At 38.5% G+C, this 15,000-nt stretch overlaps 1 pseudogene; it reads left to right on the top strand.

The window, feature by feature from the left end:
* The first annotated feature begins 7,839 nt into the window (after positions 1–7,839).
* On the top strand, positions 7,840–11,445 carry LOC146724636 (uncharacterized; annotated as a pseudogene).
* The last annotated feature ends 3,555 nt before the right edge of the window (positions 11,446–15,000 follow it).

The following is a 15,000-nucleotide window of genomic DNA, read 5'->3' as shown; positions in this document are numbered from 1 at the left end:
AAAAGACCGGTATGCAGTTTAACTTGCTTAAACACTGTGTTTCAAGCTCGTCCATGACCAAGTCAGCCAATATTGGTGATAAGGGTGACCCCATCGAACAGCCAAAAATTTGTTCGTAGTATTTTCCACCAAATTCGAAGCTCGTTAGATCAAGGACAACCGAGAGTGCATGCAAAAACTGGGGCAATGTCAAATCGGTATTTTGCGTAAAATACGTCCATCTCTTTTCCACCGCTGTTAAAGCTAAATCCTTAGGGATGTTCGTAAACAATGATGAAACATCCAAAGAAAATAAAAACTGGTCGTCATTAATCTTTGTGTGTCTAATAGCTTCAACAAACGTCCAACTATCCTTTACATACGATTTAGGCTTAGGAATCAAAATAGACAAAATTTCCCGTAGATATTGCGCTACATTATACGTGGGGCTACCTACAGACTTAAATTGATTTACTTGTCTCCGTTAACATTAGTAATTTTACTGCTGTCGAATTAACATCTAGATAGCTACATTACATTATTGTATATTATTTTTAATTTTCTTGGTTAACAACTTTGTAATTTATTGTTTCATATCTTAATCATTGTATATTTTATTGTGCAGTTACACTTGAAAAGGACCTGTACCTAAGGGTCGAAACGTAGTGTTTCTAATTAAATTGTACTGGCCAGTTAGGTCGAAATTTCAATAAATTTGTATGGTTTACTCTTCACTGGCGACTTCATTAATTTTATCGTAATAGCGTTATTATTTTTCTTAATAAAAAACATTTCAGCGATTTCTTTTTTTCTTATGTGCTTTTCACTATGCGAAATAACAGGCAAAGTCCAGTCAAAATCGTGATCGAATTCAATTTTATGTTTGCTGATAAATTACTCGAATGCATTTTGATGTTGCTGAAATGTTCCTTTACACGTGTACAAATATGTCTTTTGTTTGTCCGATGTATGACACGTTGCAATCCTTACAATTAATTTTGTAAACTACTTCAGTTTTTTTATCTGTAGGCAGTCTATCCTTGCCGAGTGCAATTAAATGGTTCGGTTTTTTAGGAACATTATGAACAACATTAAATCCGATAATTTTAAAAATTCGATCGATATCGCCTAAGCTATTAACATAAGGTAGTAAAATGAAAGGAGACTTATCAACAATATTTCGCTCATTACTCGATTCATTCATGTTTCTGTGTTTTAAAAAATTAATCCTTTTTTTAACCCAACGATCGATTACATGTTTAGGAAAGCAGTTATTAAATAAAATCTGTTTCACGATGTTAATATTCTCGTCGTGAAACTGGTCATTAGATAAAAGAATCGCGTGATCTACAAGATTAAAAATGGTGTTCATTTTATATTTAAAAGGTTGGAAAAGAAATTTATATATCTGTTCGAACACTTTTCCTTCCTGTATCAATTTGTTACAAGCTTTCCATTTGACCGAGAGATCGTTGTATTCAAAAAATTAAGACATCCGTCTGATTCCGTCTCATATGTAAAAGTTAAACGGTGATGATAGTTATTAAAAGTATCAATTATTTCGTCGATTTTTGTCTTTGAAATAATAGCGAAAATATCGTCAACGTATCTATAATAAGTCGGAACATTGAAACTAAGTTGACTTAAACAATGTGTTTCAAGATCATCCATCACCATGTCTGCCAAGATGCGCTATTGAGAAGCGATGGAGTGACATTTCTCAAAACACGAATTTCAGTCATGCTCAGTTCTTAAATGGAATGAAGTAAAAATTCTTGATAAAGAAAGTTTCCTCGGAAAAAGATTTATCTCCGAGATGATTTATATTAAAAGACAAACAAATAGTTTGAACTTGCAAACGGACACAGAATGTTTACCTGACACATATATAAACAGTATTGATAAACTACCGAAACTCTGAAAATAGATCCACAAATATAATAAGTTAACACCGCTCATTTTTCACCTTTCGATCACTTTGTCTGTGACATTATAAGTGTGCGGACCTCAAGAATCGATGTTCCTCCTACACTACTACTTTTACGTTGCAATCTAATCATATATAAGTCTAAAAACTTCTTCGTTTTCGTACAACCTATTAAGCTTAAATAAATTTATAAATAAATATCTTATAACATTATAGGATTCAAATCATTATGTGTCTATTGGGTCTAATAACCGAAGTAGAAACACAATTTACTATTTTTAACCATCACATTATTACTATGTTGGAGGAATATCGCTTTTCATTTTTACATCTTCTCTTTTTCTCTTACGATAATATTTGTTAATCATTATATCTATCATTGTATTTTAATGCGTTACATACTTTATGACGTTTTTTGACTATGCTTGATTTATATAATACCGTTATGACACCGTTTATTATTTGTTAAATTCAGAATTTAATCAGCGTTGATAATGGTCAAAATATTGACCGAAACGTTCGCTTTATATTTATATTTAAAGAGTACTTATTGTTTAATTCTTTTTTGTCACCTTTTATTGTAATTTATTAGTAGACATTATATTAAAGAATATTATTTTTATATATGTTTTACTTTCTAACATAATTTGAATTTTTATATTTACTGCTCTTAACAGCCTTTTATCAAATTTATTAAAAATTTTTTAGTTCTAGTATAATCATCAAAATAATCAGTAATTGCGGTTCTAGCTTACTTTTACCAAGAAACAAAAAATCTAAAAATGGCTCGTGTTGATGTCATTTATTACATAGCAAAGTATTTGCCAAAATTGCTTAGAGGAATTTTTATATGTATATATAAGTATTCCATCAACATTAAAAGTTAATTAAATAATATCACCATAATATTTATGTTTCTTTTGTAAATTGTGAGTAATGCCAATATAATGCAAATCACCACTACTGCCTAACTTTTTTACAAGTGCTGTTCTACTTGTTTTTAATAGGGTATGGTCATCTTTAGGAAGATTTTGAATGTTTGTGTGCACTTTAAGAATTTTTAATAACTTGTTTATCGATAAATACTTAATATTTTCGTTTATGTACCATTATCATCATTACTATCATTGTATTACACTTTTTATAGATTATTGTTACTCTGTGATGTACTATTATTTGAAGATGATGCAGACTCATTATCAAAATTACTATTAAAATCTTCGCAGTATATATATATATATATATATATATAATACAGGGTGTCTCAGATTTACCGTATCACACGTTAATGGGAGATTCCTGAGGCGATTTGGAGACAATTTTTCCTCAGCAAAAATGTCCAGACACTAATAATTTTCGAGTTATAAACGATTGAAAATAAAAGCTTTTTTGTAAATTTAACCTTGTAAAAATTAATTATCAACAAAACTATATTTTTTAGTTAATTTCAAGTAAAGTAAGTTTACTTTAATAGAATTTTAATTTAAGGTTTAGTTACAAAGATACATGATTTAAAAAATTGGGAACATTAAAAAAATGATCTTTCTCGATATTTTTGCTGAGAAAAAATCGTCTCCAAATCGCCTCAGGAATCTCCCATTAACGTGTAATATGGTAATTCTGAGACACCTTGTATATATATATATATATATATATATATATATATATATATAAAAATTAATTAATGAAAGGCTCGTATAAATTAACAAAATTAAACAAATCAAATATAGTAGGCCAACTGAACGAGCAAATAAATAAGGTGTAAAAATTTTTTATTAATAGTTAAATAATTAAATTAACATTCCGTTACAGAAACGATATAAATTGTAAACGTTTCGACTGCACTACAGTCTTTATCAATACATAAAAGTTAAATATTAAAATACAAAGTTAAATGTTAAAAATACAAAGTTAGTTAAATATTAAAATATAAAATTATATATATATATATATATATATATATATATATATATATATATATATTGACCATATATATATTTTTCTCGCCTATATCTTTACAGGGGGGGGGGGGATTAAAGAAAGGGGAATACGTGAATTAGAGATCTCAATTACAAGATATACTAAATCGCAATTTTTCGTAATAACATCGCGTTTGGCTCTATGGCCGATGTATATATATATATATATATATATAGTATGTGATAATTATTTTTTTGTACTTTAATTTTCAACAAAACGTTGATCAAAAAAAAACAATAATTATATTTTTTACATTTGAATATTACAATCGTATATTTCTTCGTCTCTGATAACTCGACGCTTTTACTGTTTTGAACGCAAAGTATATATGTGTTTGCACCGATTTATGATATGTACATTGTGATTTAATACCGTTGCTGCTTTCTATTTCTATAGTTGACTTCATAATTTTTTTTATTCTCAATTTATTAGAAAGATCTTTGTTCGCTTTAATTCGTCGCATAAGTTTTTTATGTTTAAATTCGTAAACGCATATACGACTCCAACTGCGACTAACCATTTTAGCAGATTGAAAGGATTTGTAGTCTAACATAGTCATTATTTTGCTTGATATTTCAAGAGGCAACTCTTTTATAAAATCGGTTTTAGTTTCGTCATATAAACCTATATAGTTCAACAGTTTCTTCAACATTTCCATTTTTAATAATAATTGAAGCGACTTACTTGCTTTATATAAAGCACGAAAGTGGTTTTTTACTATCGGATAAGTTTGTCGCTATGAGGCCATCTAGCGGCGCGGTTTCGTATTAGTTGGATGAATACATGTTTACTGCGTGTACTTCCTAAAATCCATTTATTTACTTTACATTATTAGATTTAATTAAAAATTGTTAACTTTCACACTTTTTTATAATAAAATAATGTTCTAATATGTATTGCGACGACTTTTCTCGCCCCGGAGCAAATGCGGCGAGCAGAGGCCGTCGTCAAAAAAAGAAAGAAGAATAGAAAATTATTTATTCTTGAAAAATTATTATCTGACGCGGGAACTAAGTTGGTGGTCGCTCCGCGCATGCCGCAGCAGAGTGTGCCAGCCGACGGATATGCGAAATTACTCGAAATTTTGGGCGTCAGGCACGATCTTTCGCGACAATTCGCGACATACTGAATTACGCGAAAATCCGGCTGGAAGTTCCGCAACGGGCCGGCTGCTCACCTAACGGTAGAGGGGCAGGGTGTGGTTGCCGCGAAAGAATTAATAAATCGTTGACACTAAGGGTGCCATTACATGAAGCGCGGAAATGCGGAAACGCGGAATAGAATAGTAACCAAATTCCCGCGTTCCGTTCCGTCTGTTTTGATTGCCTTATATTACATGGAGCTGATTTTGAGAAGAAAAGAGGAACGGAAAATTATAAAATATTAATTTTTGACGATATTTATCAATTAAAATGCTTGTAACTAATAAATAAGCTGAAAAAATAAACATATTAATAAAAATTACTATATATTGGGTAAAAACAATTTTAAAAAATGAATAAAAATGTATATTTGTCACCATAATGTTCCGCTTTTCCGTGCAAATAGTGCTCCATGTAATATAAGGCAATCAAAACAGACGGAACGAGCACGTCAAATCATTGTCAATGTGGACACAGTATTCCATCAAATTTTGGAGTCAATTGAAGAAGAAAGTTTTTATATATTTCGATTGTTTTATTATTTTAAAAGTAACAATATAATATCAAGTACAATATCATGGATTCAAACATCATGTTGATAATTATTATGAAGTATCTTATACAAGCACGGGATGAACCAATAATAAGATATGCAGAGATAACTATGAAAAAAGTTATTTCAATGTATATTTTATATTTGCGTTATAAGAAACTGCAAGAAGACAAAAGGAACCGTAAAATATGGGTCTTGTGTGAGTTTTGATTGAGTATTAGACTGTCAAGCTTCTTTTTATGTTGCACACTTTCAGTTTGATATATATACGTCTCTTTCCTTTAACATAAATAAATAAACAACTAAAATTATTGCTTATATAAATGACTCAATTGATTGTTCTGACATACTATACGTACTCATAATAACCACAGCATTGCTGTCAACATTTATAAGATCTCTGTAGTTTCATCGTATGTTTTGAAACAATGGTGGTTCAAAATTATTCCACATGATCCCCTGAAAATAAAACCGCAATGAAATCTGTTGCCCGATGCAAAAGGAAGGAACTAGAAACCGAGAAGCCCACTGCCTGGTATAGGAGTCTGGACTGGTGCCGGCTCATCCGCCGAGCCGGCTCATATACTTGATCGACGGTCTCCCGCGTCGAGCGCATGGCGGGGGTAGCACCGATAGCGCGACGGCGCAGTAGGGGGACGCTCGGAGTGGGGCAGCCTGTGTATGGCGTTTAGGGGCGCCTTAGGCGCCAGAGCCTCACGTGGCGGGCGGGTAATCGGTCCGCGAGGCGGGCGGGTAATCGGTCCGCGAGACGGTAGTAACGGCGATGCCCTTACAAGTTATTTAATGTATATTTAGAATGTGATCGATATAAATAAAAATAAGGTGCATACATAAATCATAAAATGGCATTTCCTTTCCAAAATGCATCATTACGTACTGATGAAAGTTTTGCTTCAATGTCAGATCCAGATCAGCATAAGTCAATATAGCTCTTTTGTCAGTATTAAATAATGGGTTAATTTCCCATATTCCTTTGGATTACATGCATTTGGTTAATTTTCGATGCATACCTAAATTTCTAATATATTGTTATTAAAAGAAGATCTAATATATTCTATTTTTATTAAAAATTTAACAAAGTTTTGTAATATAAAGATAAATTAACGTATAAGACAAGCAATAAGAGCCAAATCGCGGATGACAGTGCTTTATAGTAGGGATACTAGGGGGGTTCTAACCCGGGGGCAATGAGGGGGGGTGAGGGGCGGGGGGGGAATCGGGGGCGAGGGGGGTGACGTCACGCGGGGGAGGGGGTCTTATCAGTAGATAAGCTTATCTTTGTTTATAAACATATCAGATAACCTGATAAGGGGATCATGTTACCTGATATATTTATAAACAAGATAAGATAAGGGGATCATGTTACCTGATATGTTCATAAACAAGATAAGATAAGATAAGCGGCGTCTTTGAGCGGTATCAAAGTTTTCATAAATTTTCTCCGAAAATCCAAGATAAGATAAGCTAAGTTTTCGAATCCAAGATAAGCGGCGTCTTTGTAAGGTATCAAAGATAAGCTTGAGCGGTATCAAAGTTTTCATAAATTTTCTCCGAAGATAAGATAAAAATTCTGCGAATGGCTGCCGCCGTTTTTTAGGCTGAGCGCCGACAATCAAGGGGGTTGCGTTTCTTCATCTAAATTTGATAAGATAAAAATTCTGCAAATGGCTGCCGCCGTTTTTTAGGCTGAGCGCCGACAATCGGATATCTAAGTTTGATAAGATAATTCTGCGAATTACTAAGAACAAAAGGTTTGCCGACAATCAAGCGGGTTGATCCGTACAAGTTGCGACATGTTAATCCGATCCGGCGTGTCGATCCGACGGGGTGAAATTTATCTATGTATTTCTAAGAATTATCAGCGATATCTAAATTTTCTCCGAAGATATCACACAAATATTTCTCGCAAATTAACAATTGCATCACCATCCCCACGAACAAAGGGATGATCGGGATATATAATGAGGACCGATGCAGCTGCCGGGCCATAGTACCACTGGCGAGCGCACGCTTCATTCGAGGTGCAAGAAAAAAAGTTTAGTGTGCAAAGAAGTTTTTTTTGTAATAAGTGTGAAAAAAGTGAATTTTTTACAAAAATGGAGAACGTTGAGCGCGACCTGTTGGAGCGTTCCCGCCAAGTTGCTAACTTGGGCGAATATTTCGGATGGCTGCAAGAGTGCGAAGAATTTATCGAAGAGCTGGAAGAACGCAGCCGTGCCAAGCGTCCACGTCTCTCGATTGGACATAGACAATCTCTGGTGGCGAGAATAGCGCGACTCGAGGGTGCAAAGGTGCGCTTGCAGAGACGGTATGTCGGTGAATCCATGCCTAGTGGCGGCGGATTCAGTGGCGGCGGCAATAACGCGCAAAGACTCGTTTGGCGCGAAATCGATACGGCGTTCGATAGCCGTATACTGACCGGCGCGGTAATTAACGCAGACCACATCGAACCGCGTCAGTTTTTGGAAAATGCCGCAGACATTGTAGTCGAGAACGTGGAGAATGTGCTGCAGAGACACATCAGTGTAAAAGTGAACACTGTTTTCAACGGTGAATTTGTGTCCGGTGACAAGCGCGCCAATAAAAGTATTAACACGAGAAACTTTGAACTCTTTCGCACGTCCGATGTACGCGAGTGGTACGAGCGCCGCGTAATCGAGCCCACGCTAGCATTGCTAGAAGAGTTCCAGGAACGCGATAGCGGTTGGGCATTGTCGCGGATAATAGATTTGACAGTGAATGTAAATAAGTACAATCCAATGCGCGCGGGATGTCATGTCAAATTACCACAAAAAATTATGGCAAAGAGAGCGGTGGTTAATGTGCAATCAGCGGACAATGCGTGTTTCGCATGGTCGGTGGTGGCCGCTCTGTACCCCGCTGAAAGACATATGGAACGAGAATCCTCCTATCCGCATTACACAACAGTGCTGAATCTCCAAAACATTGAGTTTCCAGTGACTGAGAATCAAATTAAAAAATTCGAACTTGCAAACGACATCTCCGTAAACGTGTACATCATCGAGAACGAGAACATCGTCCCGTTGCGTCTTTCGGAAAAAAAGGACAGGCACGTCAATCTGCTGTACGTGGAGGACGAACACGGGCATTTCACATGCATAAAAAATCTGTCTCGTCTCGTGGGCTCACAACTGAGCAAAAAAAAAATGTAAAAAATTTATATGCGATCGGTAAGTATATATATATATATATATATATATTTATTTATTACACGTAAATTATATTTTTAATTAAATTTTCATTAAATTTTTTACAGATGCCTACATTATTTCGGAGCGGTGGATAAATTGCAGGCGCATATGGAAGATTGCGGGAAACTGAACGACTGCGCTATTCGGTTGCCGAGCGAGAATGACAAGTGGCTCAGCTTCGACAACTACACGAGGAAGGAGCGGCTGCCGTTTGTAGTGTACGCCGACCTCGAGTGTGTTTTGGCAAAGACCGAAGATGCCAAAAATCATCAACACCATCAAGTGTTCAGCATCGCATACTATGTACAGTGTTCGTACGACAGTTCGTTGTCCGCGTACAATTCCCGCCGTAGTGTCGATTGCGTCGCATGGTTCGCCGAACAGCTTAAAAATTTAGCAATCCGCGTAAAAAATATTTTAACGACCAATGTCCCCATGGTAAATTTAACGCCTGACGAGTGGTTAAAATTTCGCACCGCGACGCATTGTCACATTTGTGAAAAACCGTTTGACGAAGACGATACACGCGTCCGCGATCATTGCCACCTCACCGGGCGGTACAGGGGTCCTGCGCATTCAAATTGTAACTTAAATTACAAAGAATCATTTTGTATCCCTATAGTCTTTCACAATCTGTTCGGCTACGACGCGCATTTTATTATCGAGGACATAGCCACAGCGTTCGAAGGGGAAATGGAATTACTGCCGATAACAAAGGAAAAATACATTTCATTCTCGAAGACTGTTAGATTGACACAAGATAATAATTTGAAAAATTATATTAAATTACGCTTTATCGATTCGTACAAGTTTCTCAGCGCTAGTCTCGACAAGTTAGCGTCATTTTTGGATAAAGAAAAACTAAAAATTTTACATTCGGAATATCAAAATTTAACTAGTGAAAAATTCAATTTATTGACACGGAAGGGCGTCTTTCCGTACGAATACATTGACTGCGTGGACAGATTACAAGACACACATTTACCGCCGCGCGACTCATTTTACAGTTCCTTAACCGGCGACACAGTATCCGAGAGTGATTACGCGCACGCCTGAGACCAGTCTGGAGCCGATTCTCCCTTCGAACGCTAGGCGAATATAGCGATTTATATTTAAAAATTGATGTCTTGTTATTGGCCGATATATTTGAGAATTTTCGCGATAGTTGTATAAAAAGTTATGGACTCGATCCCGCGTATTATTATACTCTCCCCGGATATACATGGGACGCAATGTTAAAACATACGAATATAAAATTTGAATTATTAACAGACATTGACATGGTAATGTTTGTCGAACGAGGTATACGCGGCGGCCTTAGTCAATGTTCAGGCCGATACGCACAGGCTAATAACAAGTACATGCAATCGTACGACCCATTGAAACCCTCATCGTACCTCATGTATTTCGATGTAAATAATTTGTACGGATGGGCAATGTGTCAACCATTGCCGTATGCCGATTTTCGGTGGGTCGACAGATATATCGAATTTTGACGTATCATCTATCGCGTTCGATTCGCCTATAGGCTATGTTCTCGAAGTAGATTTAGAGTATCAGCGGCATCTTCATGACGCGCACATTGACCTACCGTTTTGCCCGACGCGCGATAAGCCGCCCGGCAAGCGGGAGTATAAACTCCTCGCAACGCTTTGCGATAAGAAGTGCTACGTGATACACTATCGTAATCTACAGCAGTGCACGCGCCACGGGCTACGCATAACAAAAATATACCGCATACTACAATTCACGCAGTCAGCGTGGCTGCAAAAATACATCGAACTCAACACGCAGTTTAGAACACATGCGAAAAACGATTTTGAAAAAAATTTATATAAATTGATGAATAATGCGGTATTTGGCAAGACGATGGAAAATGTGCGCAATCAGGTTGATGTAAAATTATTAACAAAATGGGACGGACGGTACGGTGCGGAGGCAATGATCGCGAAAACCAAATTTTCATAGTACTAGCGTATTTTCGGAAAAATTAGTTGCAATTGAATTACGCAAACTCGAAGTTAAAATCTACAAACCAATCTACGTCGGCATGTGCATACTCGACATATCAAAAGTATGTCTTTATGAATTTCATCACGAATACATGTCACCGCTCTATCGTGACAATTGTAGAGTAATGTATACCGACACGGACAGTTTAATTTATCAAATTAAATGTCAGGATGTCTATGAAAATTTGAAACGCGATATCGCTCGATTCGATACCAGCGACTACGCCGCGAATAATGCGTACGGTATACCACTCGCGAATAAAAGGTGCCAGGTCTGATGAAAGATGAGAATAACGGCGCGATAATGACCGAATTCGTCGGGCTTAGAGCAAAAATGTATGCTTTGGACGGGGGGTGGACGGTAAAAAGGACACTAAAAAGGCAAAAGGCGTCAAAAGTAACGTCGGTAGCGCGTAGTATAACATTCGACGATTATACGCGTTGCCTTAATGACGAAATTGAAATGACGCGTCAGCAGTCATGCATAAGATCGAAATTGCATAAAGTGTATACCATCAGCGAGACGAAAATTGCTCTAAGTCCCTACGACGACAAACGGTATGTCGTACCTGAGTCGACCGACACCTTGCCGTGGGAACATTATAGAATACCGTTGTAAATTATATTTATTAGATTTATTATATTTATTATATTTATTATATTGTGAGGATGTATTAATGAGAAGTATATATATATATATATATATATATATCTATATATATATTTTATATATTTTTTGTTATATATGGTATACAATATATAGTATGTTATACATGATTGAATAAAATAACATTAAATAACATTGTTTTTATGTATCCAAGAGTTGTGCGAACTGTCGAATCCCAGCCATTTTACGTAAACTTCGTCACCCCTCCTGCGCAGTATTTTCTCCACGAGGTACACATCCGGACAATTTGCGCGATGCAGCTCGTGCTCGTAAAACGCTCCAGCGATAGATGTCTTGCGATAATCCTCGAGTAGATATGTTACGGGATTAGTATGCTGCACTTTAACAATCTTAAACATCTCGGTTGTCCAATTTGGCGTGTAACCCTTCTCGAAAAGTTGTTTGTACTTGCTGACGCGTACCTGATCACCTACTTTGAACTTTGCCGGGCCCGCGATTTTTACACGATTGTACACGGTAGCCAAGAGTCTTTCGGCGATCGTCGGCGGGGCGCATACCAATCGTTCGATGCTTGCGTCCGTTGTAATCTGATACGAAGGCGTGGCAGTATGTCGAACCACTTGTAAGTGCCATTCAGCGTAAACATCTTCCACATGTCGTTCTTTAGCGTGCGATTGAATCGCTCGACGACCGATGCCTTCAATACCGAATATGTCGAATAGTGATTAATGTCATGTTTTCGCATAAGTCGTTGCACATCGGCGTTGTAAAATTCCTTCCCATTATCGGTTTGCATGTTTTTCGGACATCTCTTGCTGTCTCGAATTATCTCAGCGATTGCGTCAGCTGTCTCGCTTCCTCCTTTACTCTTGAGTGGTACAGCCCATGCATACTTGCTCAACACATCAATGACGGTGAGTATGTAGTGGTAACCTCTGTTGAAACGGGAGTACGGACGCATCTCGACAATGTCGGCTTGCCACAGATCATCGTATCCTCGCACTATGACATGCCTTCGAGGGAAACTTTTTCTCGCTGACGCGTGCAACTCGTTTACCAACTGCCTTCTCTCCAAACTATGTTGCTTGTTGTTATTTTCACTATTCATTCTCGTTCGTTCACGTTCGTTCACGGTTGTTTCGGGGTTTGTTTACGTTGTTTCGGGGTTCGTTCACGTTGTTTCGGGGTTCATTCACGTTGTTTCGGGGTTCGTTCACGTTGTTTCGGGGTTCGTTCATGTTGTTTCGGGGTTCGTTCACGTTGTTTCGGGGTGTTTCGGGGTTCGTTCACGTTCGTTCACGTTGTTTCGAGGTTCTTTCGGGTTAGGTAGTCGTTATAGCGTTGTTCACTCCCGTCCTTGACCCATTCGAAAATCGTCCTTTGACTCGTTTGCAGCCTTTTCGCAGTCGTTTCTGATCCGTTCGCAACCGCTTTTGAATCGATCGTAACCATCCCTGACCTGTTCGCAACCCTTACTGAGTTGGTGATAGCCTTGTATGTAACCTTTAAGGACTTGTTCGTAGCCTCGTTCGCAACCCTGTTTGACATGCTCGTAACCTCGATCGTAGCGGTCGCGTTCACCACCGTTTCCAGGTCGTTCACAGCTGCTGCTTCCGGTCGGTCACTGCTGCTTCCGGGTCGGTCACTGATACCACTCATTGTTGTTTGGTAGCACGTCGATCGTAACCACTTCTTCTAGACGTTGTTTGATGGACGTTTCCGAGCCAACCGCTCATTAGATGTCTGAGGTAGTGTTTGGTGCACGCAAAAGTTCTTTTATCGCAAGTCTCCAACGCTCGTACATCTTTTCTAACGGCAGCCAGCTTCTCATCTAACTCTTTCTGTTGGATCATCAATGTTTTAAAGCACTCTTCCAGGTACAATTTGTTGACGGCATCGGTATCCGCCTCAGGTTGCGCTACACGGCGAATCTTGCGCGATCTCGCGTCATAATGTAGCGACGCGACATAGAGCGTTTTACGCACACATCTTCTCATCAATGTGTGCCAATGATCGCCGGTTGTATCAATTCTCCTCTCGATAATCCAAATTTATTGATAGACATTTTTGCAATGCTTTGTAGAGTGTCACGCGATGGACTGAATAGATTGTTGGAACCCGTGTTTAATTTATAATAATGCCCGCTTCCCGCAGTTCTCGATGATCGCCAGGATCTCGTTGTCATGCGCGTTGTTGCCAGCTTGGCGCGAAGCGTCGAGCAATCGTAGGCGATCCACTAGTTCGTTGGGGTCGTCCCAGGCACGTAATAATCTTATTGTGGGTTTAGCGTCATAGCGCGGCATTCCAGTGCCAATTTGGGCTCTCCCCCCCGTCAACGGGGGCGTTTATATATTTGTTCGCCCCCCTTTTCTACCCTTTAACAACGGTTGCGCATCAAAATTGCGTTTCGCACTTTGTCGCCAATAAAGTGCTTGTTTTTTTGCATGTCCTCCTGGTAATCGGGTTTTTTTTGAAGATCAACTCGTAAAATGGGGTTCCAATGTCCCCGCGTGTCGCCTATGATTAATTGTCATTTTTTGTCATCGCAATCGCTTGCTGCGAGCCGCATTTATTCTCGCAAAGAGATCCGTATCATTTTCATTTCTTTCTTCTCATCAGCCCGAGAGACGTCCAGGGTATTTTTGTCCAAGGGCCCCCTCTTTCGCATCTTTTGGGTCGCCCTTTCCGACGATCTTTAACCCAGGTCGAAGGATTTTTTCGGCGGTTTACGCGTGGTTTCGAAAACTTTTTTGTCTACGAGCACTTGGTATCACGTTGTGGCGCTTATCGTGTAGATTTTGTCGGCTGAAGCGTCCAATGGCGTCGAAATTCATATTTTTTTTTTTTTCAATTCCTCCTCTTAATCCCCTTGAAATTTTTATTTTTCTCTTTTTCGGTGTCTCCCCCTATACCGTGTCTCGATCTTCACCCCTTTTTCCCCATCGCCCGTCGTGTCGTGTGTGGGGTTTTAGCCTTTTTTCACCGAAATCGGCGCGTTTGTCGACAATCTTTTGTAGCGTCGTAATAGGTTTTAAAGTGAGTCTTGCGGCGATTCATCATCGATTTTTCCGTCTTCAGAGCGCGGTTTTTCTTGCGGATCGATTCGGCCCGTCTTCGCAATCTCCTTGGCAACCTTTTCACGCTGCGAATTTTACAGCCATCCTAACTCTAGGGGTGCTGTCGAGACTAAGGCTCCCGGGTATCGCGAACTCTTTAAACCCCTTTTCTGTTCGCCCTTTTCGTAAGCGAGCCTGCCTTTTCTACACGAACCCCATACTTTTGTTGCCAACATGAAACGCCCTAACTCCCCAAATCCTAATACGACATGCCCGGTATTCACGTGATCTTGTACACGTGCTTCAAATTGGGGGGCGTCCTGTTTTAAATGGATTAGCAGGTTCCGTTGGGCGGTATAAATGTTCGTAAATTTCCCTGGTATGTCCCGACAAGATAGAGCAGTCGATGTTCGGTGGGCCCCCATTGAGAGTACCTCTATCGTATCTTGTTGTCGTCACGTCACAAAGACAAAAATTTTTTGGGCAGCCT

The sequence above is a fragment of the Nylanderia fulva genome, unplaced genomic scaffold (assembly GCF_048542155.1).
Source record: "Nylanderia fulva isolate GAGA-0341 unplaced genomic scaffold, ASM4854215v1 Scaffold122, whole genome shotgun sequence".
Classification (NCBI taxonomy): domain Eukaryota; kingdom Metazoa; phylum Arthropoda; class Insecta; order Hymenoptera; family Formicidae; genus Nylanderia; species Nylanderia fulva.
The sequence above is the reverse complement of the archived record's forward strand: the minus strand, read 5'-3'. Positions and strand labels throughout refer to the sequence as shown.